The sequence below is a fragment of the Nyctereutes procyonoides genome, unplaced genomic scaffold (assembly GCF_905146905.1).
Source record: "Nyctereutes procyonoides isolate TBG_1078 unplaced genomic scaffold, NYPRO_anot_genome, whole genome shotgun sequence".
In the NCBI taxonomy this organism is placed as follows: domain Eukaryota; kingdom Metazoa; phylum Chordata; class Mammalia; order Carnivora; family Canidae; genus Nyctereutes; species Nyctereutes procyonoides.
Genome location: NW_026575035.1, coordinates 5,354,295 through 5,380,096, shown reverse-complemented (window position 1 = coordinate 5,380,096; position 25,802 = coordinate 5,354,295).

Here is a 25,802-nt window from a genome sequence, read left to right as displayed (position 1 = left end):
ACTTCACATTCATTTTTCTCCAATGAACTTTTGTTCAAAACAACTCTTCTCAACTTCCTCTTTTCTTCTTTAAAAAGATTTGTTCTCTGAAATTGCCTGTTGTTTTGCCATAGTTTGCTTGTCCACAATTGCAATTTTTCTGTTCTTCCTGAATACACTCATTTGATTCACAATAACCTTTATTGTTTAATTTTTAAAGTCAACAATAATGAGATTCCACTATTTCCCTATATCTTATGTTTCTTTCGAATTGTGCAATTTACTAATGATGCTAGAGCATTTGTCAAAGAATGCTCTCTAATGTAATTAAATTTTCTTTTGCCTGAAATAATCCATTAGAAGTACATGTGACTACTATCAAGGATAATACTTCTACTTTTACTCATGCATTTTCTTTGTATAAATTGTATTGCAACATTGAAACATAAGCAACAATAAATCATCAACTCACAAATAATCAGTCTCTTAATTTAAAATTGGATATTTCTGTTCAGTTAGCTTACTTTCCTTGACCATGGAAGTATATTAAATAGTAATATCTGATTACCAACAACTTTGCATTCTTATGAAATGTTGAGTTTTCATGCAGAGTAAATGTCTATTGTGTTTTATTGCCAAAATAACATGTTTCAAATAGTAAAACAGCAGGGGAATACTGACTGAGCTATTAATAAAACACACCAGCTTTTAGCTGGCAAAGCAGCCTTCTTTCCATCAAACATGTCTCAGCCTTTAATAAAGAAACTCAAATGGTGTAGGTGAAAAATTACTTTTCTCACCCGGTCATCTGTCTGTCATGTATTATTCAGGTCACCAATGTTTGTCCTGAACTGTATCATTCTGTAGTTGTGTCAGGTATGAGATATGTTCAGTGTAATTCCATCAGACTTCGTGAAGTTGATTAGAACAGATCACCTTTCGGCATGGGCACAAGTTATCTCAGCAGATTGAGTGAAAAAGACTTATTTATCTTTGCCTTATAATAAAGAAAGAGATGAGCAAATTTATCCATTAACTTGAAAAGAGTCACATATTTGGTGTGAAAACAAACTATAGTCAGTAATTCTATTGAAAATACCATAGTGCATGGATGTTTCTTCAGGGAAAAAAGCTTATGCGGGAGTCAACATTTAATAGCATGAAATATTTAGCCAAAGCACATGCATTTTATTATAGTCCTTAAAATGGTAAACATTTGTCCCACAACAACATGATAGAATGTAATAAAATATGCCAAATCTTTGATGGTTTCAACTGGCTTTTTCTTAGCATTCTTTTTGCATAATAATTTGGGTTTTGATTTTATGGAAAATGAACTTCAAAGTTTATCTAATCATTCATTATACTAGTATACCATAATGATATCATAGACTATTTTACTAGAGGCATCCTAAAATATTTAGCAACTCAAAATAGGTTTGCATTACTAAAAAGATATGTGAGTTAAGTGTAAAGAAACCTAAGATTATTTCTGACATGACCCACAGTCCTCAGGTTCCTCATCTGGCCCATAAATGATTTGCACTCATGAATCCTCAAGGGGAGAAGGAGCCAAGTGATACATATTGACCATGCAGTATAACTAAGTCTGTATCTAAATTTGAACTCTACTACTTACTAGATTCATGGTTTTAGTTCCAAAAATGAAAATAAGAGACTATAAGAAGAGCACATCTAGCACACAGTAATGTGTATACATTTAGAGATGTGTGTACACACATAAGCATACACACTCATATATACATAATATTTAAGCATTGCCTCATCTTCAAAATGATTTAAGATACACAAAGTAGAAATCAATTTATTCTAATTATTCCAATTATTGATTTTAAGAACTCTGGAAATAATTTTTGGAAATATAGAACATTGTCACTAAAGGTAAACTAGCAGGTTCAATAATTTTGTAAAAATAAAATTGAAAAAAAGATAAAATTGAATCACTATATATAAAAAGCAAAATACATATTGTGAAATCTCCTGGGGAATTATTTGATTATCCTTTTTCAGATACTTTATCTATAGTAGCCAGTAAACACCCTAGAAAACAAAGTTAATTTCTCCTAAGTTATTTTTCATCCCCTGCTCTCTAGGATGTGCTTTGCAATAGAAAACTTAAAGAAACTGCCTTAACTCTTCTACATCACTGTTATATATTTTACTGTAACTTGTGTAAAAAGAATGCTTACCTCTTTCCTATTCTGTAAATCAATAAATTTCCTTTTGCTGAATGCAATAACTTGAAACAACAAGTGTTTATTTATTTAGCTTCCGGGACATGGCCAATTTTCCTGGGCTGTGGAGCATATTTAACAGGTATAGTCTTTGTTCTCACGGAGCAAAATATCTCTTTGGGTACATGAACAGGAAATCTTACAGGAACAGAGCATGCTGAGGACCATACAGAACAAGTCTAAGCCAAGTGCTGCTCCCTCAAAGAGCAACTTTAAGCTACCAGAGAAATTTTGAGGCAGGGAAGAGGATTTGTTTTGTGTGAAATATTTAGATTTAAGGAGATGAACTAAAACGACAAACTAAATTTATAATCATCTTACTTTACATTTTAAGATCTTACTTTAAAAAAAATAGATTTTATTTATTTATTCCTGAGAGACACAGAAAGAGGCAGAAATATAGGCAGAGGAAGAAGCAGGCTCCCCATAGAGAGCCCCATGGGGGACTCAATCCAGGGAACTCGATCCCAGGACTCCCAGATCATGACTTGAAACGAAGGCAGATGCTCAACCACTGAACCACCCAGGTGTCCCAGATCTTACATGTTTTTACATTTGAGATCACTTGTGTGGAAGCTGCTTTTAGACAACAGGCTGGGGCAATGGAATGTAGAAATGGCCACAGCGACCCCCCAGTGAACACAGGCCTATCAGGGAATGCGCCTCACAATATCCATAGGCCCCTAACTAACCAATGAGCTACTTAAAATTAGCAGTTAACACAAAAGGGAAAGTTCCATACATCACCATACCTCCTTGCCTTCTCTCTTTAAAAACAGCTCTCACCCACTTCCTCCTGGCAGAGCCTCTCCTCTGCCCTCCTGACCACTTGCTCCCTTGCCATGTATTAGTAAAGGTCTCTGTCCTTTGTTCTGCCTTGGGTGAGTCTTTTCACCATCCGTGCCACCAGCATTCACTTGATCAGAGTCCCACATTTGGGGGCCCCCATCCAATCGAGAGAGATACCACATTATCTAGACTTCTAAATTCTCTGTGCTACTCTATGCAACACTTTCTTTTTTCATGGTGATCTAAACAGGCATCCCAACCACACCTCTTGTAAATGTCTGGGAACACCTTTAAGGCTGGCTACAGACATAGGCCCTGATTGGTTTATCCTTAAAGCAATCAAAGTAATCACTCTGAAGGGTAGACACGCGAGTTAAGTCTCTCCAATCAAAGTTCAACTCAGTACTTTTGCTCCGTGCTTGAGAGAAAATAAATCATCTCTCTCCTCGTGGATTTCACCAAAGAAGCAGAAGCTTTTAGCCTTTCTGATGGCAGTCATCCTTCAGCCATGAAAGTTATCAGCTCTAAGATAAAAAAGACATGAGGAGGAAGAGGCAAGAGAATGCCAGAGAAATTATCCCAAACTTGCATTACTTTTGGACTTTTCACAAGAATCAACGTATCACTTTTATTTGTCAATCCAGCCTAGATTAAAGGTGCTGTTATGTATTGCCTTCAGTACTTTTTGAATATATATTAGCATATAATTTTTAAAAAACAGAATTCTAAATATCATTATTTGTTCTTAAAAATCATTCGAATTATTATAGACATTAAAGTTTATTTAAATCTGGAAATTACTAAGAACATTTGATGTAATATATATCAATCAAGAACACTAAAACTTCCCAAAATACCATAATTAGAGGTGATATCCGAAAGCAATTATATGTAAGAGAATCTATTTCACTGTGAGTTATTAAAAAATAAATAGCTATCTAAAATATAAAAGAAACTCAGGTTATCAGTGTCTGATGGTGGTGAGAAGTACAGTTCTGGACTCAGTTTAAATGCCAGTTCAATCACTTGCTAGCAGTGTGATATTGGGCAAGTCATTTTACCTACTTGGGTGTCAGTTTCCTCATCTATAAAATGTAAATAATAATATCATTTATTTTAATAGAACTATTGTTGCTATTGAAAATTAAATCAATATAATTAACATAGTATACTCTCCATCAGTATTATAACAAGCAATTAAAAAAACAACATTCATGAAAAATTTAAAAAACATGATTAAGAAATTTGTCTGAATTGTAAAATGCCACATCAATCATAAATGCAGGACATTTTGACCAATTAAAAAACCATAAAATCTCTGAAAGCTTGAAAAATAAACAACATATTTCTTTTTTTTTTTTAAGATTTTATTTACTTATTTGAGAGAGAGAGCATGAGAAGAGGGCCAGAGCGAGGAGAAGCAGACTCCCTTCTTCTACGAAGGTAGGAATATGTGAACTTGTTATTTAATACAGTGGTGAAACTAGATGTAAGGAAAGAAAGCACTTTCTGATAAACAGTGCTGAGACAAGTGACTATCTATTCCTCTAGAAATAGGCTTTTACCTCATACCATATACAAAAATCAGCTTCCCTTGGTTTGTAGCTCTACATGTAAAAGGCAAAACAATAAAACTCCTAGAAGACAATGTAAAAGATTATGCTCACAGCCTTTGGGTGAAAAACTATATTTTTTAAATAGGATAAAATTTTGAAATCCGAAAATAAAAGATTTTAAATTGAGTAGACATTAAAGCTTCTCTTCATCAAGATGCACCATTAGGAATTGAAAAGGCATTCCAAAGTGACAGGAAAAAACCCAAAACCTGTAACACCCAAAGCTTATATATCTAGAACACATAAAGAAGGATAAGTCAATAATAAAGAGACAAAGCTCATTGGAAAAACTGGACAAGAGTGTTGAATTATTTTGCTAAAGAGAGTGTCCACATGGACAGAACACACACAGTTCACCCTCTGTAGTACTTAAGAAATATACAAATTAAAATCACATTGAGGAGGTGTCAGGGTAGCTCAGTCAGTTAAGCATCTACCTTTGGCTCGGATCATGATCCCAGGGGTCCTTTTAGTTCAGGAGTCCTGGGCCAGCCCCATGTCATTGGGCTCCTGGCTCAGCAGGGAACCTGTTTCTTCCTTTCCCCCTGCTCATGCTCTCTCTTTCTCTCTCTCAAATAAATAAATAAATAAAATCTTCAAAAAAATAAAATCATAATGAGAAATCAATGAAAATCTTTTTTTTTTAAATCAATGAAAATCTAGCAGAATAGCTAAAATTAAAAGACCAACAATACTAAGTGTTGACTAGATGTAGAATAATGGAAACTCCGCTTTAGGACAAAGTATCTGTGACTTTGGGAAATTGTTGGGCATTATCTACCAAAGCTCTTGAGGAGCTCATTTTCTTGTGATCTGGTTCTAGTTGATCCTGTGTCTCCCAAAGAAGCAGAAAAATCAGTGTCTTTCCTAAGTGTATATATATAGAAATTCATCATGTTGCCAGTGGAACATAAACAAACACAGAAGACCATTCTATGCTCATGTTTGGAATAAAACAGAGAAAAGATCATACAGTAACCACAAAAAATACAGTTTAGTACACCCCTCTTCAACCTAATGTGAATGATTGCTCATCCTTTACCTATGAAAGCTTGCTTTCATCCATACATGTCCTAGATAAAAATTAAAATAAGCACCCACCAAAACTGTCCTTGTTTTTTGACAGTATCCACTCCAGAACTGGCCCTGGCTTCTTTAAATTTGCCTTAGAATCAACCAGTACTGTCCCAAACCCTTTACGAAGCTTCACCCACATCCTTTTGCTGAGATGTCCCACCTTCCTTTGGAGTGCTTTCTCCCTTGCTAAAGGTAAATATATTACCTTTTAAACCTTTTAAACTACAGGTGTATTCCTGGTCGTCTTTGGGCAGTGGGCTTTAATAAGCCATAGCACTGATTCAGTTAATCCTTCAATTGTATTTTTTTAATATTAAAATTTTAGTTCAGCTATATTTTTCCAATATTTTGTGAAAAAATCAAATTCATATAAAAGTTGCAAGCACAACTGAATGAAAACTGAATATCCAACCAACTGAATTCACCAATTCTGAACATTTGCGGTTCAACTAGGAAATTGTTTAAAATAAATAAATAAAACAAAATGAGAAAGTGTGTCAGTTTTAAAGGCAAAAAATGAAAGAGAAACTTGTGCTGCTGGCATCCAAGCTTCCAAACATTTGTAACACATTCCAAAAGACTACATTTTCATTATGTTTGACTCAGAATTTCTACTTCCTAGATTTTATCCTGAGGAAATAATTGTCAGTTTTCAGAATCTCTAAATCTTACTGATTTTATCTATATATGTATGTGTGTGTGTGTGTGTGTGTGTGTGTGTGTGTGTGCGTGCGCTTATTTTTGGATTCTGCATTTGGCAAAATGGGGGAGAGAAAAGAATGAAAGTAAAACCTGATTTTTTTTTGGAACTTTTTAAAAAGGTTTTTTTGGGGGGAATTTTCCCAAAATTGTACATTTGGAAATCCCATTTCTACTATATTAACAGCAAACTGTTCTTAAAGATTTGTCTTTTTAGCTTATATCATCAGGGAAAGCAATACAGACAACTCTGATTTTTGTTTGTTGTTTCAGTGAAGCAAATTCATTCTATAGTTTATCCCATTTAGTTTCTTGACCATCTTACATAGGTAAAATGATTGACCAGCTTTCTTTCCCCCCTTTAGTTTATAAAAAGAAGACCATAAAAAACAATAACAAAAAAGTTACCTGAAACATGTTTATTTTGTAATTTTTAAGACATGACTTTCTAATGTCTTGCTCGGTTGATAGACACTGCAAGATGCACTCATCTTTCTTTGTGTGTGTGCTAATTAGTACCCCTATGACCTACATGTGATAATAGCTGCAAAAAATCCACATAAAAACTAAACAGAACACTGGATGAATACATTTCATACATGTGGATTTTATTTACTGCTCCCTAATAGGCAAGGTTGTTCAAGCGCAGAAAAGCCAGTTTCATACTTCTTTACAGGAAAATGAGAAAGACTGATCTTCTTCAGTGTATTTCTAAATTCAGAATCATTTTGGGTTAACAGGGTTGCCATTTCCAGGCCAACTGTCAATCTGGGGCATCTGAAACTTCAGGCACCTAGGGTCAATGTCAGCTTGTTAAACTATCCCTAGTCTATGAGGGTAGTTGTTTCAGTTACTGAGCCTTCAAACCTTTACAGTATCCCACTTCCATTTAAAAAAAAAAAGTTTCTGTACATTTCTTCTTAATATCAGTGCCCTAACAGCATGCATTGCTATAACTCTGATTAGACATAGTAACCTTGTCTTTCCTGATGCCAACTAATTGACCCCAAAAGAGCAAAGGGAGATCTGAAAAATAATCCCCTTCAAGTTCTCACTCCTATGGTTGCCTTAAATTCTTTACTAAGCTGAAAGTCACAATGAAAGGTCAAAACTAGATGTAAAGTATATTAATGAAATATAGCCCGTGTTCAACTAAAACTATATTACTTGAAGTAAAAAGAGATGCTAAAACCTTGTCCTATCTAAATAGGGGTTGGATTGAATGTGGAGCCTTGAGAAGAAATAGGAATCTGAAATATTTCGAGACACTTTTGATGAAGGTGATTAAATATCAAGCATATGTTCTAAAATGCACATAATGAATCTCTCTCTTTAAATGTATAAGATAATTATATTTTTTCATGCTTAGCATTACTAAAAGCTGGCACATACTAGGTTAAGAATCATGTTTATTTAAGGGTCCCTGAGTGGCTCAGTCCGTTAAGCATCTGACTTTTGGTTTTAGGTGGTGATCTTACGGTCACAGGATTGAATGTTCAGCATGGGTTTTCTCTCCCTCTGCCCCTCCCGCTTGTTCCTCCTCCCACCCCCATCTGAAATACATAAAAAAATATTTTTAAAAATATTTTTAAAATATTAAAAATATTTAAAAAGCTATTATTTAAATTTTGACAATGGATAACTGTACTTAATATATATCTGTGGTTTCAAGTATGCAGCCAGAAACATCTTTCTCTTAAAAACTTGTTTCTTGATATTGTTTTCTGGACCTAATGTGCTTACCTGCAAGACTTTTTATTCCTTACTACACCATGAACACATGAGTAAATTGAAGAATGACACTGCAGAGCCATGACAAGCCTCTGAACCAGTCTCTGCTGACATGAATGATGAGGGCCATTATGGGGAGCTAGGAGGTGAGAGTGAGAAACCTTAAGGGTTTGATATTTAGTGAAATGTTTAGAAGTTTGGATGTCAGTCTTTCTTTATTAGAGCTTTTAAACTTTTTCAAACATATCTAGGACTAAGATTTCTGATAAAAATGATCTACAATATTATTGTGGTGTTTATCTTTGCCCTTTTAAAGTGGATCAAAAAATGAGTTATTTTTCATTAAAATGATTTTAGGTAAAATTTACTATTCAAAGACTAGACAAACCAAAACTCAAGGATATAGCTTTAATATTTGATAGTTCATTCTTTTGTAGGTAGTTAAAAAACATTTATGTCAGTGTAATCAACTATATATATATATATATATATATATATCCACATTATATGAGGAATATAAGCAAAAATCAACCCATACAAAAATCCATGAACTACATAAGTGATATTCATAATTAAAGTCGAATTGCATATTCATCAAATTAAAAACATTAACCAGAGCAGACCAAAATTATGCAATCTTAGCTTATGAATACTACTTCTAGCAATGTTAAAAATTGTTTCTAGTATTGTCAAAATTAATTATGACTCTTGAATCATTTAAGTGTGTGTCACAGAGTAGTCTATATATTTTATATGATTATTTCCATTTCTCTGACAAAGAAGCTGCTTTGGCATTCTTTCTGTGATATTTTCCCCTAAGAATTATATGTTTAGAGATTATCATATATATATATATATATATATATATATATATATATATTGCTATTCTTTTAAAAATTGTGAGCAATTAACTAGAGCTTTTTCTTGAAACAGAATGAGGGTCATGACTAGAATATGATAGGTGAGTGTGGGCGAGTAGGGGTGGAATCCAGAAATATGTCCACTTGCAGGACTAAAGGAACATTTGTATGTAAAGACCTAAGAGTGGAGGTATAGACAAGAATGACTGAATTACCTGGTTTAGATAACCAATGGACAATGAAGCAATTTATGTGGAAAGAAATTCAGGAGGATGGGCAAGTCTCAGGGATGTGAATTTGAAAGATTGAGAAATTACCAAAGTAGAGATGTACAAAACTTGAATGGACACTGGAAAGTAAGACCTAAAGAAGATAAGGGGTAAAGCCATAGATTTAGGACTCTAAAATCAAAAACAATAATGGAGTGCTTAGAAATAACCAACATAGGTCCTGTGGAAACTATGGAAATACAAAAAAAAAAAAAAAAAAAAAAGCCAAGAAAAAAAATCAATGAAGTGGGAAGAGAATTATTTTGAGAGCAAAACTCTGATTCCAGTGGAAGGTGCAGATGAATGAGGGAGCAAAGAAACCTAAGTTGTCTAAAATATAATGAGAACAAGAATAGTCTGGATGTGTGTTCCACCAAGGAGATCCTCCTGGAAGACAGGAACAGGGCTTATCTGTTGCATCCTGGGGATCTGTCATTTTAGAGGCATTTCTAAAATATGAACAGAAGGATGGATTGTTGAGGCAAAATATCAAGATTCTGATTATTTAACAATGTCATATATCATACAGAGGCAAAATACCTCCATACCTTAAAAGAGGTCATTAGCAGAGAAGACTTTGAGACAAGAGCTGCCCTTGACTGGTGGGAACAGATGGCAGCTTGCAGAATCCTCTTAGTTATTAAAATCTCTAGACAGTATTTGTAAATTGAAAAAATTCTGAGCTATTTTTCTTTACCATTAACAAAAATACATATAACAGATCTTTAGTGCACACAATCTACTGCTACTGTTTAAGGTAATTAAAATAGTGATTTCTATTGTGCCTTCAGGTGTAGGAGAGCAATTTATCGATAGGGTAAGAAAGACACAGTGAGTCTCTAGGTATTTCCCCCCTGATTATTTTTTCCCCCTGCCAGGCTTAGAGTTGAAGCAGGGCCTCCATCCCAGCTCATCTTCAGACCAAGCTTTCCATGGGAGTGAAGATAAATCCACTCCCACCTGAATGTAATTATCTGCATTGCCTGTGTGTACATCAGACTGTGTGAGATAATTGAGGCATGGTAGGGAAAGGAATGGGTTTAGAAACAAAGAATTTGGGTCCTAGCCCAGGAAACTTTGGGCAGGAAATGTCATCCATTTTATTTTCATGGTTTTTAATCTACATAATGAGAGGATTGGGTTAGGCTACTCTAAATTTCCTATAAACTTATATTCTAGGATTCTACAAGAAATAGCAAATTACCTTTTTACTATTGATCATGTAACTATATTCATTATGTAGTCCTGGGATCTTGGATATAAAAACATCTGGGGCCTGTGATATGCACAGGGAATATTTATTTTTCTAAGTTGATAAAAGTTTGGTAACAATGTTTTGAATCTTTTGAGAAGTTAAAGCCATTCTAAAGATTCAATATATTTTCATGATATTTTAAGAAGAAGATATATGCATATTTGTCTCAAAATATTTATAGATATTCCTGAATGGATCATCAACCATCACATACACACTTCTCTATTTCTTCATCTGTCAGATTATGGAGAGGGGAGAGGAAAGAAATGTGCAGAAGCACCCAGGGGGATAAGTGACTTCAATTGTCTCCGTTCTATTTAATGACTTTTGCTTCTATTATTTCAACCATTATTTTCCTCTACAGTTTTCATTAAATTCTCCTTAAAACTTTTAGCTATTTTGACCTTTTAGACGATGTGGGTGCAATTACCCAAACAGTGCCCTGATAACCTAAAGCATAAAGCTACCTCACTGACTCCGTTGGTGAAAATAATGCATATCAGCATTGAACGAATAAAAAGTTCCTTAAATGGGAAACATTGCCTTTGTGCCAATTGTCTTGGTCTTTTAAAGATTAACATTTAAGGGTAAGGAAATGTTTTAAGTGAGAACACTGAACAGGTTTTATTGTAATTAGTTTCTATATTCAGATTAATTCATGGGTTCATTGTCAACTACAGAAATGCCCAGACTAGATAAGGTAATCCATCCCTCAGGGGAAAAAATTAATTCAAAGTGTCATGGATATGAACACAGAAAGCACATGGAGAAAAATATTCAGTGTGATGGGGGAAGGGTGAGGAGGAGAGAAAGGTTTATCTAGTCTCTTTTATTTTGATCCTGGAATGCCTTTGTATTATTTACCTACATGTTTGAGAGACTATTGTTTTTGTTTTTTATTTTAAAATCTGCTCTTTAGCCATTTTGATTAGTGTAAGTCACTTGTGAAAATAAGTTTGTGTGATGGAGGGGGAGGAAGTTTATCTTTCTCTTTTATTTCATTCTTGGAATAGGTTGATATTTTTATCTATGTATTTGGGAGTCCTTTTTTTTTTTCCTTTTTAATCATCTATTCTTTATCCATTTTGATCAAATGTAAAATACGTGGTGGAAAGAAGAAAAGAGTTGAGAGAAGGAAAGTATCTATACTGTTTTAACCCTGGCATATCCTTATATTTTTTACCTATATCTCTGTGAGGCTATTATTTTTTAATCACTCCACCTCCCTTTTATTTAGCCATTTGATCAAATGAAAAACATTGCTTCTTTGATTTGTGCTTCTGTTGAACTAGAAATAATTAAAAAGCAATTCCATTCCTTGGAGAAATAGAGTCTGCTTTTACAGCACATCCTGTGGCCTAAAACAAGCGAAATAATGTGCTATGAACAGAGACAATTTGAGTGGTGCTTAGAAAGATGTTCATCTTCACAATCTATTATTTCTTTTCAAGCAACTATCTTTTCACCGCACACATCCTGACAGCCTAATGAGTATGATTTTTTTTTACCCTGTTTTCTTCTTTCTGCTTAGTCTAAAGAACCAATGATTCCTGTGCTAAGACCGCTATCTGATTGAGAAGTCACTGCCCTCACTCTTATTTGGATGAGAGTTTGAAAAAATTGAGCTTGTTTGTTTTACTACTTCTGCATCTTCCACTTGTGTTGACTTTGAGATTTGCAGCATTTGTTCTCAGCATGGGTCCAGAATCTTTAGCAGAGCAGTTCAGAGTTGTCTGGTACCATACAGAAATCACTAGTTCTTTTGAACAAAGCATAGGAGTCTCTAAGGGTACAAATTGAGCTCACATTTCTTGACAGTAACCTTTAACTGTCTTAAGTACCAATAGGCGCGCTGGAAATATTACTTAGAACTGAACAAAATAACCAGAAATATTAGACATTTTTTCTTGGTTTATAATACTTTTAAAAATCATTATTCCCTGTGTGTATTTGTAAGCAGTATATATTCCCTTCAGTGATTTGTGTGTACATGTATTTTGAAAAGGCCAAAATATGCTTTTCTAAATCTTGCTTAGAGTCAAGCTTGCATATTTGGAATTCAATCATCTTGGTTGCTGCAGGTTTCCAAATTCAGATTTACTTAATTGGAAATTAATTGGAATGATGGCCTCAGGAATGGACTCTTTTCTCCAAACTAAATGAAAACATGGCTTTGTGATCGCATTTTACTTAAACTAACTTTTTTATATGTGTCTATACATGCAGCTCCTTGTCATCATTCCATTTGTTTGGTTGGAGCTCTTTTCTCTTACCATAAACAGTATATACGCATGCTCTAAGATGCACAGCATCAATTGCCAGGTGGCTTTTAGATTTGCTCTTTTGATAAGATTATGATGATAGAATAAGAAAATTTTGCACGAGGAAACAATTCAGAAAATTTTTCAAAAAAACCCTTATTTTAAAATGGTATTTCTTTCGATTTAATAGGAGCTAATTCGTTTGCTTTAAAAGTAAGGTTCCTTTAGATCAAATCTTTTGTCACTGAAGTGTTTTGATATACCTTGATGTTTAAAAGAAAAATATTGGTTAAAACAACTTTCATCTCTTAGGATCTACTTTTTAAATCTTTCTATCCTTTGTAGCTATGAACTGCATATACCAGGCTTCGAGCAATTAATATGTTAAACTGAACCAACTTGATGGAAGTAACTATCTATAGGATTTGTTTCAAAAGAAAGGCATTGTTAAGAATAGCAAATACATAAGCCTACTTAGGCATGTTGTAAAGTAGTTTGAAAAGTAACTTAGAGCAAGTTTTGTGAATGCAAATATAGTGCTCAAGTCACATCCTGCTTTAAAATATTGTGACAAATTAAGATGAATTAAAAAGAAAAAAAACTAAGACTACTTCTCACTTAATCTTGCACCTGCATGTACACAAATATGTTTGAATAAATCTCAAAATAAATTCTCTAAAATACTGTTCATCCCTCCAGTATGTTGATGCTGCTAAACAATAATCTTTATAAAAATTTGGTTGATGATTCTATAATCAGGTTACACCTCCTGATCATATTCCCCAATAAATAATACTTCTAGAGCTCTGCACAGTCTATGAAACCACATTTTGAGTTTAAAAATGGGTATCGAAAAGCCTTAATTCCAATCTTGGCGAATGTATTGTTGACTTCCCTTGTAACCTCGTTTACGTTTTACTTAATTCACTTAGAATTAACTTAATTACTTTGGTTTGCCTATGGAAATAAAAGCACTTGCATACTTCATGGGGGTGCCATGTAATTAATGTATTGAAATGTGGATTAAATAATACTGGAGTGGTTCCAGTAACTGAAGTATTTATATAATGGTTACTTTGCCCTGTACGTATGCACAAATACAATCTCAGGGGATGCATCAGTTCTCATTAGCGGCTGTTTAAAAGCTCTCTTTGGTACCCACAGAGAGCTCAAGAGAGGAACTGAGTATGCTGGGTTGACATCCGCAGCAGATGTGCACTGATTGTGAACCGCTGAACTCTTAGTAGCTGGTAAAATTCAGAGGTGTGTCAACTACATATTGTAGATGACTTCAGTGGATTATATAACCAAACAACACACAGTCTTGAGTGGGCTTTCTACCATATAAAAATGCATACTGAAAGAAAAATGGTTTGTTTTGTAATGTTATTCTAATTAGATAAGTAATAATGACAGCAATCCAAAGACAATAATGCAACACTTTACTAGCCTCAAAGTCTGTTTAACACATTTATAACAGAGGAATTGCTAGATGAAGATTGTATCAGTCATGGAGAACAAAAGCCTCCACTTTGAGAAAGAAACCTCAGGAATGCTTTTAAGGTACCCTTTGCTCTTTGGAAAAGAAAGAGAGAGATTAACACATTTCCTGCTAAATGCAACTGCATTCATTTAAAAATAATTAGAAAGGAAAGCAAGAGACAATCATTGCAGTGTTATTTGACACAATTGAATAATTGTATGCACTAGCAGAAAAATCCTTGGCAGTGTAGAAAAATCATTGGCTTTGTAGCGAGATACTTAAATTTGAGATTCAGCTCAGAGTTTTCTCCCTCTGTGACTAATAGAGGGCAAGTAATTTAACTTGCCTGTACTATTGTTTCCTTTTACATAAAATCGAGGTGATACTATAAACACGGGGCTATTCTAAGAGTTAGTATAATATTTGAAAAAAATTCCTTATAGGCTATAATACAAATTTAACACATGCTCATTTTGTTATTACAAACTCAAGCCACAGTGGAATCCTCCACATTGACAGCTTGCATTTGTCTGGTAGAAATTCCATTTATTACTTAGAAATATGCTTCAGAATATTATTTTCTTATGTTTGGAATCATACGATATTACAGATAAAAGAAACAACTCTGATGATTGGTTGCCTTAATTTTATAAACGAGGCTGAGTTGCTTTAGGTCACTTAGGTATTTGGTAACCAAGCAAGACTGGAATGAACAGCTCCTAACTTCCTGTCCAATATTAATTTTCTGCAGCAGACATTTAAGAAGTGGTGGCTATTTTGTCAATTCTCTGAAGGTGCTTTGTCTTCAGACTTTGAGAAGTCTTATTTGCAAAAATAACAACTAAAAATATAAAATATGATTTTAAAATACCAACATTTAGGGACACCTGCGTGGCTCAGAGATTAAGTGTCTGTCTTGGGCCCAGGGCGTGATCCTGGAGTCCTGGGATCGAGTCCCACATTGGGCTTCCTGCATGGAGCCTGCTTCTCCCTCTGCCTGTGTCTCTGCCTTTCTCCTGTGTGTCTCTCATAAATAAATAAAGAAAATATTTAAAAATAAAATAAAATACCAACATTTAAGCAGAAAGCCATTATTAGATCTAAATTATAGTACACTAATTAAAATTAAAACTTATGAAGTTGTTATTTAAATTCTGATTTCCAAGTGTTTATGATTTTTATATATTTTTATTTTGAAAAAAAAACATTTTTTTCTAATTTCACATTTAGAATGTCCTGAAAATGGTAGTGAAATTACATATTACAATCTGCAAAGATCTCTAACTTGAAAAATTTTCTGCTTTGAACGAAACCTCTTTTTTTTTTTTTTTTAATGTTTTCAAGACTGATTCACTGTAAAGGCTCATTTTTCTTTTAATGAGTGTGCATCCAAGTCCTGGGCAGGGTAATAAACTATCAATGGTGCAGTACTCAGCAATGTAAAGTATGAGAGACAAGGACCGACTTCAGAAGAAAAACCAACATAGAGTTTTCTAGTCTGATGTTTTAAAGAGCCAGATTGTTGAGTGCACCGTTGAGTGGGTAGGTTAGAAAGAGAAGTATTTGGGATGCCTGGGTGGCTCAGCAGTTAAGCACCTGCCTTTGGCCCAGGGCGTGATCCTGGAGTCCCAGGATCAAGTCCCACATCGGGTGCCCTTCATGGAGCCTGTGTCTCTGCCTCTCTCTGTATCTCTCATGAATAAATAAATAAAATCAAAGAAAGAAAGAAAGAAAGAAAGAAAAAAAGAAAGAGAAATATTCTAGTCTTAAATACGTTTTGAAGTCCCTATAAACAAAGAAAATACATTTCTTGACTGCACAACTTCTTAGTCTTCATAATATAGGAATATATTATGAATCTATTAAAAAGGGCAATTATACAGTGATTTTTCTTTTTTTTAATTTTTTAAAAAATTTATTCATGATAGAGAGAGGCAGAGACACAGGCAGAGGGAGAAGGAGGCCCCATGCCGGGAGCCCGACATGGGACTCCATCCCGGGACTCCAGGATCATGCCCTGGGCCAAAGGCAGGCGCTAAACTGCTGAACCACCCAGGGATCCCCTACAGTGATATTTCTATTGGACCATTGAGTATTACTTCTAAGCATAACTCAATTTGAAGACATGGACACTACAAGAGATATTTTGGAAAAGAAGGTCCTAATGAGGTAAAAGAAGTCTGAGTTTTGCTATATTTTATTATCTATCATTTCTGGTCTCAAATGTTCCATTCCCATTTTCTCTGATCTATCAGTACTATTCTCAAAATGTCCTGGTACTTTCCATAAGGAGGAGTAAAGACAAGTATTTTTTGTTTTTGATTGTTTGCTTAAAGATTTTATTTATTTATTCATGAGAGACACACAGAGAGGCAGAGACATAGGCAGAGGGAAAAGCAGACTCTCTGAGAGGACCCCAATGTGGAACTCCATCCCAGGACCCTGGGATCATGACCTGAACTGAAGGCCGGCACTCAACCACTGAGCCACCCAGGCGTCCCAAGACAAATATTTTTTGATAGACTGCTGCTATGCTTCTCTTTCCTCTACTGCAGGTAATGTCATTGGAACATGTGAGGAACCAGCTGCGGAGCCTATCTGAGCACTGAATCTGGTAGTCCTCGGCACACTGACTCTTGACTACATTGTTCTCCAGACACAGCTCCTCTGCTCCTCCTTGCTTGAGTCAATAGCCTATTCTTTAACCTTTTGAAATAAACATGTTTTTCTCTGCCTTCCAAAGTTAATCATTCCTATAGCCAACCCGCTAACTCTCTTAATAAAAACTGGAGGACACTAAGACTTAGGGTCCAAGTCTGAGTCAGGTTTGAGAATGACTTCGAGTCTCAGTTCCCCTGCCCCCCAGATTAAAATTCAGTGAGACTCTGAGTCTTTCTTCATATTGTTGCCTCTGACAATCCTGGATCTGTGACAGGAGCAGATAATTTTTACATGTCCTTAAAGGATGAAGACAAGAGGCTTGGTTAAAATATGCTGAGGTACAAGTTTTAGTGAAATGAATTTTTGAAGAGAAACACCCATTAGATAAACTTCTGAAGCTCAAAAATGAGTCACAAGCAAAATTTAATTAATTGTAAGTTCTCTAAGGAGTTTAGTTGCAGATTTAAATGACCGCAGCTATGAAGTTTTTTTGTCTTTAAAGTTTCACAGACTGTTTATTTTTTTCCCATAAGTAAGTAGGGGAAAATAATTGACCATTGTCATAGAATACTTAAATTAGTATTTGGTATTGAGAATAGGTTTTAAAGAAAAAAAGAGGATTGCAATAAGATGAAAGACCAGTCCATTCCAAATAACATATTCATGAGTTTTTATTAGGACATATACTAAGTTTGTATGAAAAAAGGTGATACATTTTTGAAGAATTTAATTTTTAAATTTTTAAAATAAATCTGTTAACTTTTTCTCCTCATGTATGATTAAATAATTTACTTGATAAATAACAGTAAGACAGATAAATATTAATACAATTTTTTTCAAGATAAATTAGGACCATTGTTAAGAATTTGTGCCAATAAAATGACTGAATCTTTATGAACATAAAGTAGAGCATATGAATTTGAAATCTTGCCTTACTCTTCAATATGGTCACCTATTCCCACAATGGATTATGATTTCTTCAAGTTGGATATTTCTAATACCTTTGTGGTTAAAAATATCCTCCCTTTCTTGATGTATTCAGGGGTATTAAATCTATAACATTTGTTTATAATATTAATTTTTAAAAAATAGAAACAATTAAATGGGTCAGATTTTAATAGTTTTAGTGAGAAATTATGAGACTATCCACCAACTATTTCTGTGACCTCCTATTTCCCATCATTGTGATCTCAAGTCAGATGTTATCCTCTCATAGAGGCCACTCTAAAGAACCACAACCTCATCATTCTCTTGTGTTATTATTCACAAGTATATTTTCTTCATAGCAATTACCATTATATTATTTATATTTAATGACATTTTAGGTGACATATTTATATGTCATTGATGTCGATATTTGTGATGTAAATATGTATGATATCTATTAACATAATTTCTTTCTGTTCATTGTAGGTTGTGGGATGCACAAAGATACATAGTAGATGCTCAATAATAATTGAGAATCATGTCCATGTTCTGTTTTGGATCGAAAAGAAAATATATCTGTTGCAGTGACATGCCAGGACACCTGCACCCTGATGTTTATAGCAGCAATGTCCACAGTAGACAAACTGTGGAAGGAGCCTCGGTGGCCATCGAAAGATGGATAAAGAAGATGTGGTATAGTATAGAATGGAATATTACTCAGCCATTAGAAACGACAAATACCCACCATTTGCTTCGACGTGGATGGAACTGGAGAGTATTGTGCTGAGTGAAATAAGTCAATCAGAGAAGGACAAACAGTATATGGTCTCATTCATTTGGGGAATATAAAAAACTAGTGAAGGGGAATAAAGAGGGAAGGAGAGAAAATGAGTGGGAAATATCAGAGAGAGAGATAACATGAGAGACTCCTAACTCTGGGAAACAAACAAGGGGTGGTGGAAATGGAGGTGGGCAGGGGGTGGGGGTGACTGGGTGGCAGGCACTGAGGGGGGCACTTGATGGGATGAGCACTGGGTGTTTTGCTATATGTTGGCAAATTGAACTGCAATTAAAAATAATAAAATAATAAAATAATAAAAAATATATCTGTGAAGTGATGTGATTTATTTTATCTTTTAATATTATGGAGGGAGGGGAGGGGCAAGATGGCGGAAGAGCAGGGTCCCCAAGTCACCTGTCCCCACCAAATTACCTAGATAACCTTCAAATCATCCTGAAAATCTACGAATTCGGCCTGAGATGTAAAGAGAGACCAGCTGGAACGCTACAGCGAGAAGAGTTCGCGCTTCTATCAAGGTAGGAAGACGGGGAAAAAGAAATAAAGAAACAAAAGGCCTCCGAGGGGGAGGGGCCCCGCGAGGAGCCGGGCTGAGGCCGGGGCGAGTGTCCCCAGGACAGGAGAGCCCCGTCCCGGAGGAGCAGGAGCTGCACCAACCTTCCCGGGCGGGCGGAAAGGGGCTCGCAGGGAGTTAGAGCAGGACCCAGGAGGGCGGGGATGCCCTCGGGCTCCCTGGGACACTAACAGGCACCTGCGCCCCGGGAGAGTGCTCCGAGCTCCCTAAGGGCTGCAGCGCGCACGGCGGGGCCGGAGCAGCTCGGAGGGGCTCGGGCGGCGGCTCCGCGGAGGGGGCTGCGGGGCGGGAGCGCGAATCCACCAGCGCAGGCCCCGGAGCACAGGGCGCCGGGACACAGCCCAGGATCCGGCCTCCCCCGGGACAGGCAGAGGCCGGGAGGGCCCAGGACAGCAAGGACGCTCCTGCCCCGAGCTGAGCAGATCAACGGCCCCGCCCCGGAGCCTCCAGGCCCTGCAGACAGAGAGCTCTGTGGTGACTGTGGGGGCTGACTCTAGGGCTGCAGAGCTGGCCCCGCCACTGCGGCTGTTCCTCCTGGGGCCTCAGGGGGTGAACAACCCCCACTGAGCCCTGCACCAGGCAGGGGCAGATCATCTCCCCCAAGTGCTAACACCTGGGAATCAGCTCAGCAGGCCCCTCCCCCAGAAGACCAGCTGGACGGACCAGTGATACTCCCCCGTGTTCCAATACAACTTGTTTTTGGCCACTCGGCACTGAGCAAAATGACTAGAAGGAAAACCTCACCTCAAAAGAAAGAATCAGAAACAGCCCTCTCTCCCACAGAGTTACAAAATCTGGATTACGCTTCAATGTCAGAAAGCCAATTCAGAAGCACTATTCTACAGCTACTGGTGGCTCTAGAAAAAAGCATTAAGGCCTCACGAGACTTCATGACTGCAGAATTTAGATCCAATCAGGCAGAAATTAAAAATCAATTGAATGAGATGCAATCCAAACTAGAAGTCCTAACGACGAGGGTTAACGAGGTGGAAGAACGAGTGAGTGACATAGAAGACAAATTAATGGCAAAGAGGGAAACTGAGGAAAAAAGAGACAGACAATTAAAGGACCATGAAGACAGATTAAGGGAAATAAACGACAGCCTAAGGAAGAAAAACCTACGTTTAATTGGGGTTCCCGAGGGCGCCGAAAGGGACAGAGGGCCAGAATATGTATTTGAACAAATCCTAGCTGAAAACTTTCCCAATCTGGGAAGGGAAACAGGCATTCAGATCCAGGAAATAGAGAGATCCCCCCCTAAAATCAATAAAAACCGTTCAACACCTCGACATCTAATAGTGAAGCTTGCAAATTCCAAAGATAAAGAGAAGATCCTTAAAGCAGCAAGAGACAAGAAGTCCCTGACTTTCATGGGGAGGAATATTAGGGTAACAGCAGACCTCTCCACAGAGACGTGGCAGGCCAGAAAGGGCTGGCAGGATATATTCAGGGTCCTAAATGAGCAGAACATGCAACCAAGAATACTCTATCCAGCAAGGCTCTCATTCAAAATGGAAGGAGAGATAAAGAGCTTCCAAGACAGGCAGGAACTGAAAGAATATGTGACCTCCAAACCAGCTCTGCAAGAAATTTTAAGGGGGACTCTTAAAACTCCCCTTTAAGAAGAAGTTCAGTGGAACAATCCACAAAAACAAGGACTGAATAGATATCATGATGACACTAAACTCATATCTGTCAATAGTAACTCTGAACGTGAATGGGCTTAATGACCCCATCAAAAGGCGCAGGGTTTCAGACTGGATAAAAAAGCAGGACCCATCTATTTGCTGTCTACAAGAGACTCATTTTAGACAGAAGGACACCTACAACCTGAAAATAAAAGGTTGGAGAACCATTTGCCATTCAAATGGTTCTCAAAATATACCCTAAAACCTATAGAACACTTCTGAAAGAAATTGAGGAAGACACAAAGAGATGGAAAAATATTCCATGCTCATGGATTGGCAGAATTAATATTGTGAAAATGTCAGTGTTACCCAGGGCAATTTACACGTATAATGCAATCCCTATCAAAATACCATGGACTTTCTTCAGAGACTTAGAACAAATTATTTTAAGATTTGTGTGGAATCAGAAAAGACCCCAAACAGCCAGGGGGATTTTAAAAAAGAAAACCATATCTGGGGGCATCACAATGCCAGATTTCAGGTTGTTCTACAAAGCTGTGTTCATCAAGACAGTGTGGTACTGGCACAAAAACAGACATATAGATCAATGGAACAGAACAGAGAACCCAGAAGTGGACCCTGAACTTTATGGTCAACTAATATACGATAAAGGAGGAAAGACGATCCACTGGAACATAAAGACTTCTAACTCTGGGAAATGAACTAGGGGTGGTGGAGGGGGAGGAGGGCGGGGGGTGGGGGTGAATGGGTGACGGGCACCGAGGGGTACACTTGACGGGATGAGCACTGGGTGTTATTCTGTATGTTGGTAAATTGAACACCAATAAAATTAATTTATAAAATGAAAAAAAATGAAAAAAAATAATATTATGGAGATGGAAGATAATTAACACCAAAATTTTTAAAAATCTTAATTTGAAAGAAGATTACAAATAGTAAATAGTCAAATTAATATGTTGGTTCCAGAATGTTTATGAAAATATTTATCTTGTTCTGCAGTTATAACCTAAGCAGGTATGAAGAAAATGATTATCTAAGATCATCCAACATGGTTTTTTAGATCATGAAAATATATCTACAGATTAAATTTTCCTATAAACTAATTAGCTCCATCCTGTCCACACAATGCCTGCACCATCATATTTTATACAATTACAAGATACTAAGGAAAATATGCAGATGTACCAGTTCTAGTATATAACTCTCATGGGAAAATATTCTAAAATTAATTCTGCTTTAATAGGCATTTGTTCATTAATTCAGCAAAGATGAGTTCAGGGTTTTCTATATCCAGGCCTTGTATTCCTTATTTCAAATGTTACAGTGACTAACACGGTCTCTGCCTTCAAGGGACTCAAAACAGTGAACAATGCAGATAAATGAAATAGTCTCTTAATGCCCCTGAGTATATTAAATGTGACTGACTGAATTGAACGGATAAATAGGTAAATGAGAAGTCCTAGCTAAAGAGTTTAAGATCCCTCTTTCAAAAATTCATAGATAAGGCTATAAAGTACAAATTAAGAAGCATCTGAATAACATGATTTTAAAACTCTATGCCCAGAATACCAAGAACACATACTCTTTTCAAGCTTTCACAAATTTTATCATATGCTAGTGCAAAAATAATCTTTAATACATTTTTAAAAAATCAACACCATATTATCTTTTCCTCACCAAAACTCAGTACAATTGAAAACTGAATAACCAAAAGGAATTTGAAAAAATCCTATCACTGGAAAAAATTAGAAAACATAGTACTAAATAACTATCTCGGTTAAAAAGGAAGCCACAGGAAAAAATATGAAATGCATAGAACAGAATGATCCTAAAGAGAGTATACATCAAATACTGTGAGAAATAGAGAAGTATTGAAAAGGAGAATTTTAGGGGATCCCTGGGTGGCTCAGCGGCTTAGTGTCTGCCTTCAGCCCAGGGTGTGATCCTGGAGTCCTGGGATTTAGTCCCACATTGGGCTCCCAGCATGGAGACTGCTTCTCCCTCTGCCTGTGTCTCTGTCTCTCTCTCTCTCAGTGTCTCCCATGAATAAATAAAATATTTTTTAAAAATAAATAAAATAAAAGGAAACTTATAGTTTAAATATGCTTGTCAAGAAATTAGAGATTGATCCATATTCTTTCCTGTCTCAGTGAATGGTACTTACATTTTTCCAGTCGTTTGATCCATTTGCTTGTATTTTTATTCTTCTATTGTATCAGGTCCATGGCACTTCCCTTTTCCTTTATACTCTTCATTCAATCACTCATCAAATTCTTTTCATTTTGCTCCCACACTAGTCTGGGCCATTGTCCTCTCTGCTATGTATTATTTCCATAGCCACCTACCTAGTATTCCTTCTTTTCTTGCTTTCTTTCATTCCACTGATATTAAATAATCGTATCAGTCTTTTTTTTTTTAAATAATCATATCAGTCTTGCTTAAGACTCTTAAGTGGTTTCTACTGATCTTATAGTAAAATTTAAAAATATGGCAATGACTTTAAGCTTCCACATGCCTTTCCATCACCTTCTTACTTTTCCAACCTCTAACTCCGACCACTGTCCTCTCATTCTTTCCATGTAGGTCACATTGTCCCTATTGCTGTTCCTACTTGTTGGACACACATCAGCTTTGGGCCTCAGCACTTGCTCTTCTCTCTTTCCAGTCTTCTTTTCCTCCAGATATTCAAATGACTTCCTCTTTCACTTCCTTCAGGTCTTTGCTTTAATGTTAAAATTTCAGTGAGTCTTCCCCTAAAAAACTCTGGAGTTTCACAAATATCTCTGATACTATTTATCCCCCTTCCCTGCTTTATTTTTCTTTTTGGCATCTATCACTATCTAACAGAAGCTACACATGCTTACTTATTTATTTGCTATCTGTGTCCTGCACTAACATATAAACTCCATGAGGAGTTTTGTTCACTGTTTGTATTTGTTTGTATTTTGTTCACTGTTGGCTTTCTAGTGCATAGATAGTGGTCAACAATCATTTGTTAAGTGAAAGATGAGTAAATTTGGCAAAGATAGAGTCTCCAATTCAAGAGGACTTTAATCTGTTCTGAAAGGAACTATCTTCATTGGATGGTTTATTTAGCTTGAACCTTTAGAATTGTACCATATGAGGAGCATTTGCCAGGATCCAGTCAGAAATGACTATACATCAATAAAGAAATAAAGTTGATTTTGACTTAGTCCTGAAATAGGGAGCCTTGAAATTGTCATGCTAAAGAACCTCTATTATGTCATTCAAAAAATTCAAAGCATACATAAGATTAACTCCAAATATTACAGCTCTGCATTCAAATGACTTCAATCCACAGGATTGTTCATTACTTAAGTTTTTAAAACAGTGGAAGTTTTGTCTTAAGATTTGTGTTTGATAAGATCCTGGGAAGATTTCTAATGGTCTTTCCAATTACTTTATTAACCTTGCCAAATTTTTATTATTTTCATTGTAATTTTTGGTTTGTGAATGCTAACCCAATATTCTTCAATAAAATTTGACACTAGAAGAGTAAAACTTACTTGCTAGAATACAAAGTAGACAGAGCTTGTTTTAATTTGTCGGTAATCCATAGATACTCATTAAGAAAAGATTGCCTTTCCCTTAAGATAGCAGAAAATTTTAAGTTATTTTCATATATAAAGGTACTGTGTGGGCATTAGAAAAACTCCTGCCTTATCACTAGCCTCTCCTTTACTACAAATAGATATTGCACACAAAAGTAAGGCCTTTTGTTATTTACATTTGCTAACTATAATTCAAGTTTATGAGACTTTATTAGGCACTCCATACATGATACTCTTGATATGTATAAAATTTAAGTTTTTATTTGGTAAATGTTGAGGGCCTCCTCAGACTTCTGATAATAAAAAATAAGTAGTACTAAATATTGTAACTTTTTGTGATATGAACTTGTAATTATATCTGTGAACATTCATGTATCTATTTGGCAAAGAGGGAAGGTAAAGATGTAAAACATGTCTAGGATTGATATTCAGGCTTATACTAGAACACTTGTATTTTATAACTTTATGGAAACAGAGAGACTTGGGACAAGCATGTACATGATCTTTTGCAAGGTCAATAAAGAATTATGATAAGAATCAGATCATGCCCACCCTAATGAAGAGCAGATTTTACCTAGCATTAAAAAGAAGGACAAATCAATGAATAGATAATTACCTTCTCATATAATAGCTTGTGGTGATATATTTAAACATATGGATAAAACTTGAAAAATGATAATGAAACTAAAACTTTTTCATTAAAAAAAAAATTTATTGAGACTCACCCAGTTAAGAAAAATAGGCCAAAAATGCTTTTGGATTTACCAACTCATACATTGACTTAAAGTTAAAACTTCTTTTGGATTTTTTTTACCCTGTGAACTATTTTAAAAACCTATCAGCATTCAAGACCATAATTTGAATGGCAGAGATGCAACAAAACCAATAATACTACAGAAGAAATGTCAGAGAAGAAACTGAATATCCCATGACATCATTAAAATATGTGGTAGAGAAATTAGAAGCATTTATTTTGGTTTCTCTCTTTGTATAAAGCAATACAAAACAAAATAAAACAAAGGTCATATTAAAATAATGTAATCATTTAGCAACTTATAGTTTACAAAACATTTTTATAAACATTTCTTCCATGATATCTTCATACTTAACCTGCTATTGAGATTAAATCTATTTTCCAGACAGTAAAATAGGGATGTAAAGTTGAAACAAAAGATGTCAAATCAGATATCAAGTAATGGGCGATGTCTACCAACAATTCCCCCACTTTCTTAATTAGCTGACTGCGCTGCTAATAGTGGTTAGTATCTTCTGTGAGCCAGATTTTGTGGCCCAGGGTGTGGGTATATACTGTGAAAAGACAGCCATGGTTTATATTACAATGGGAT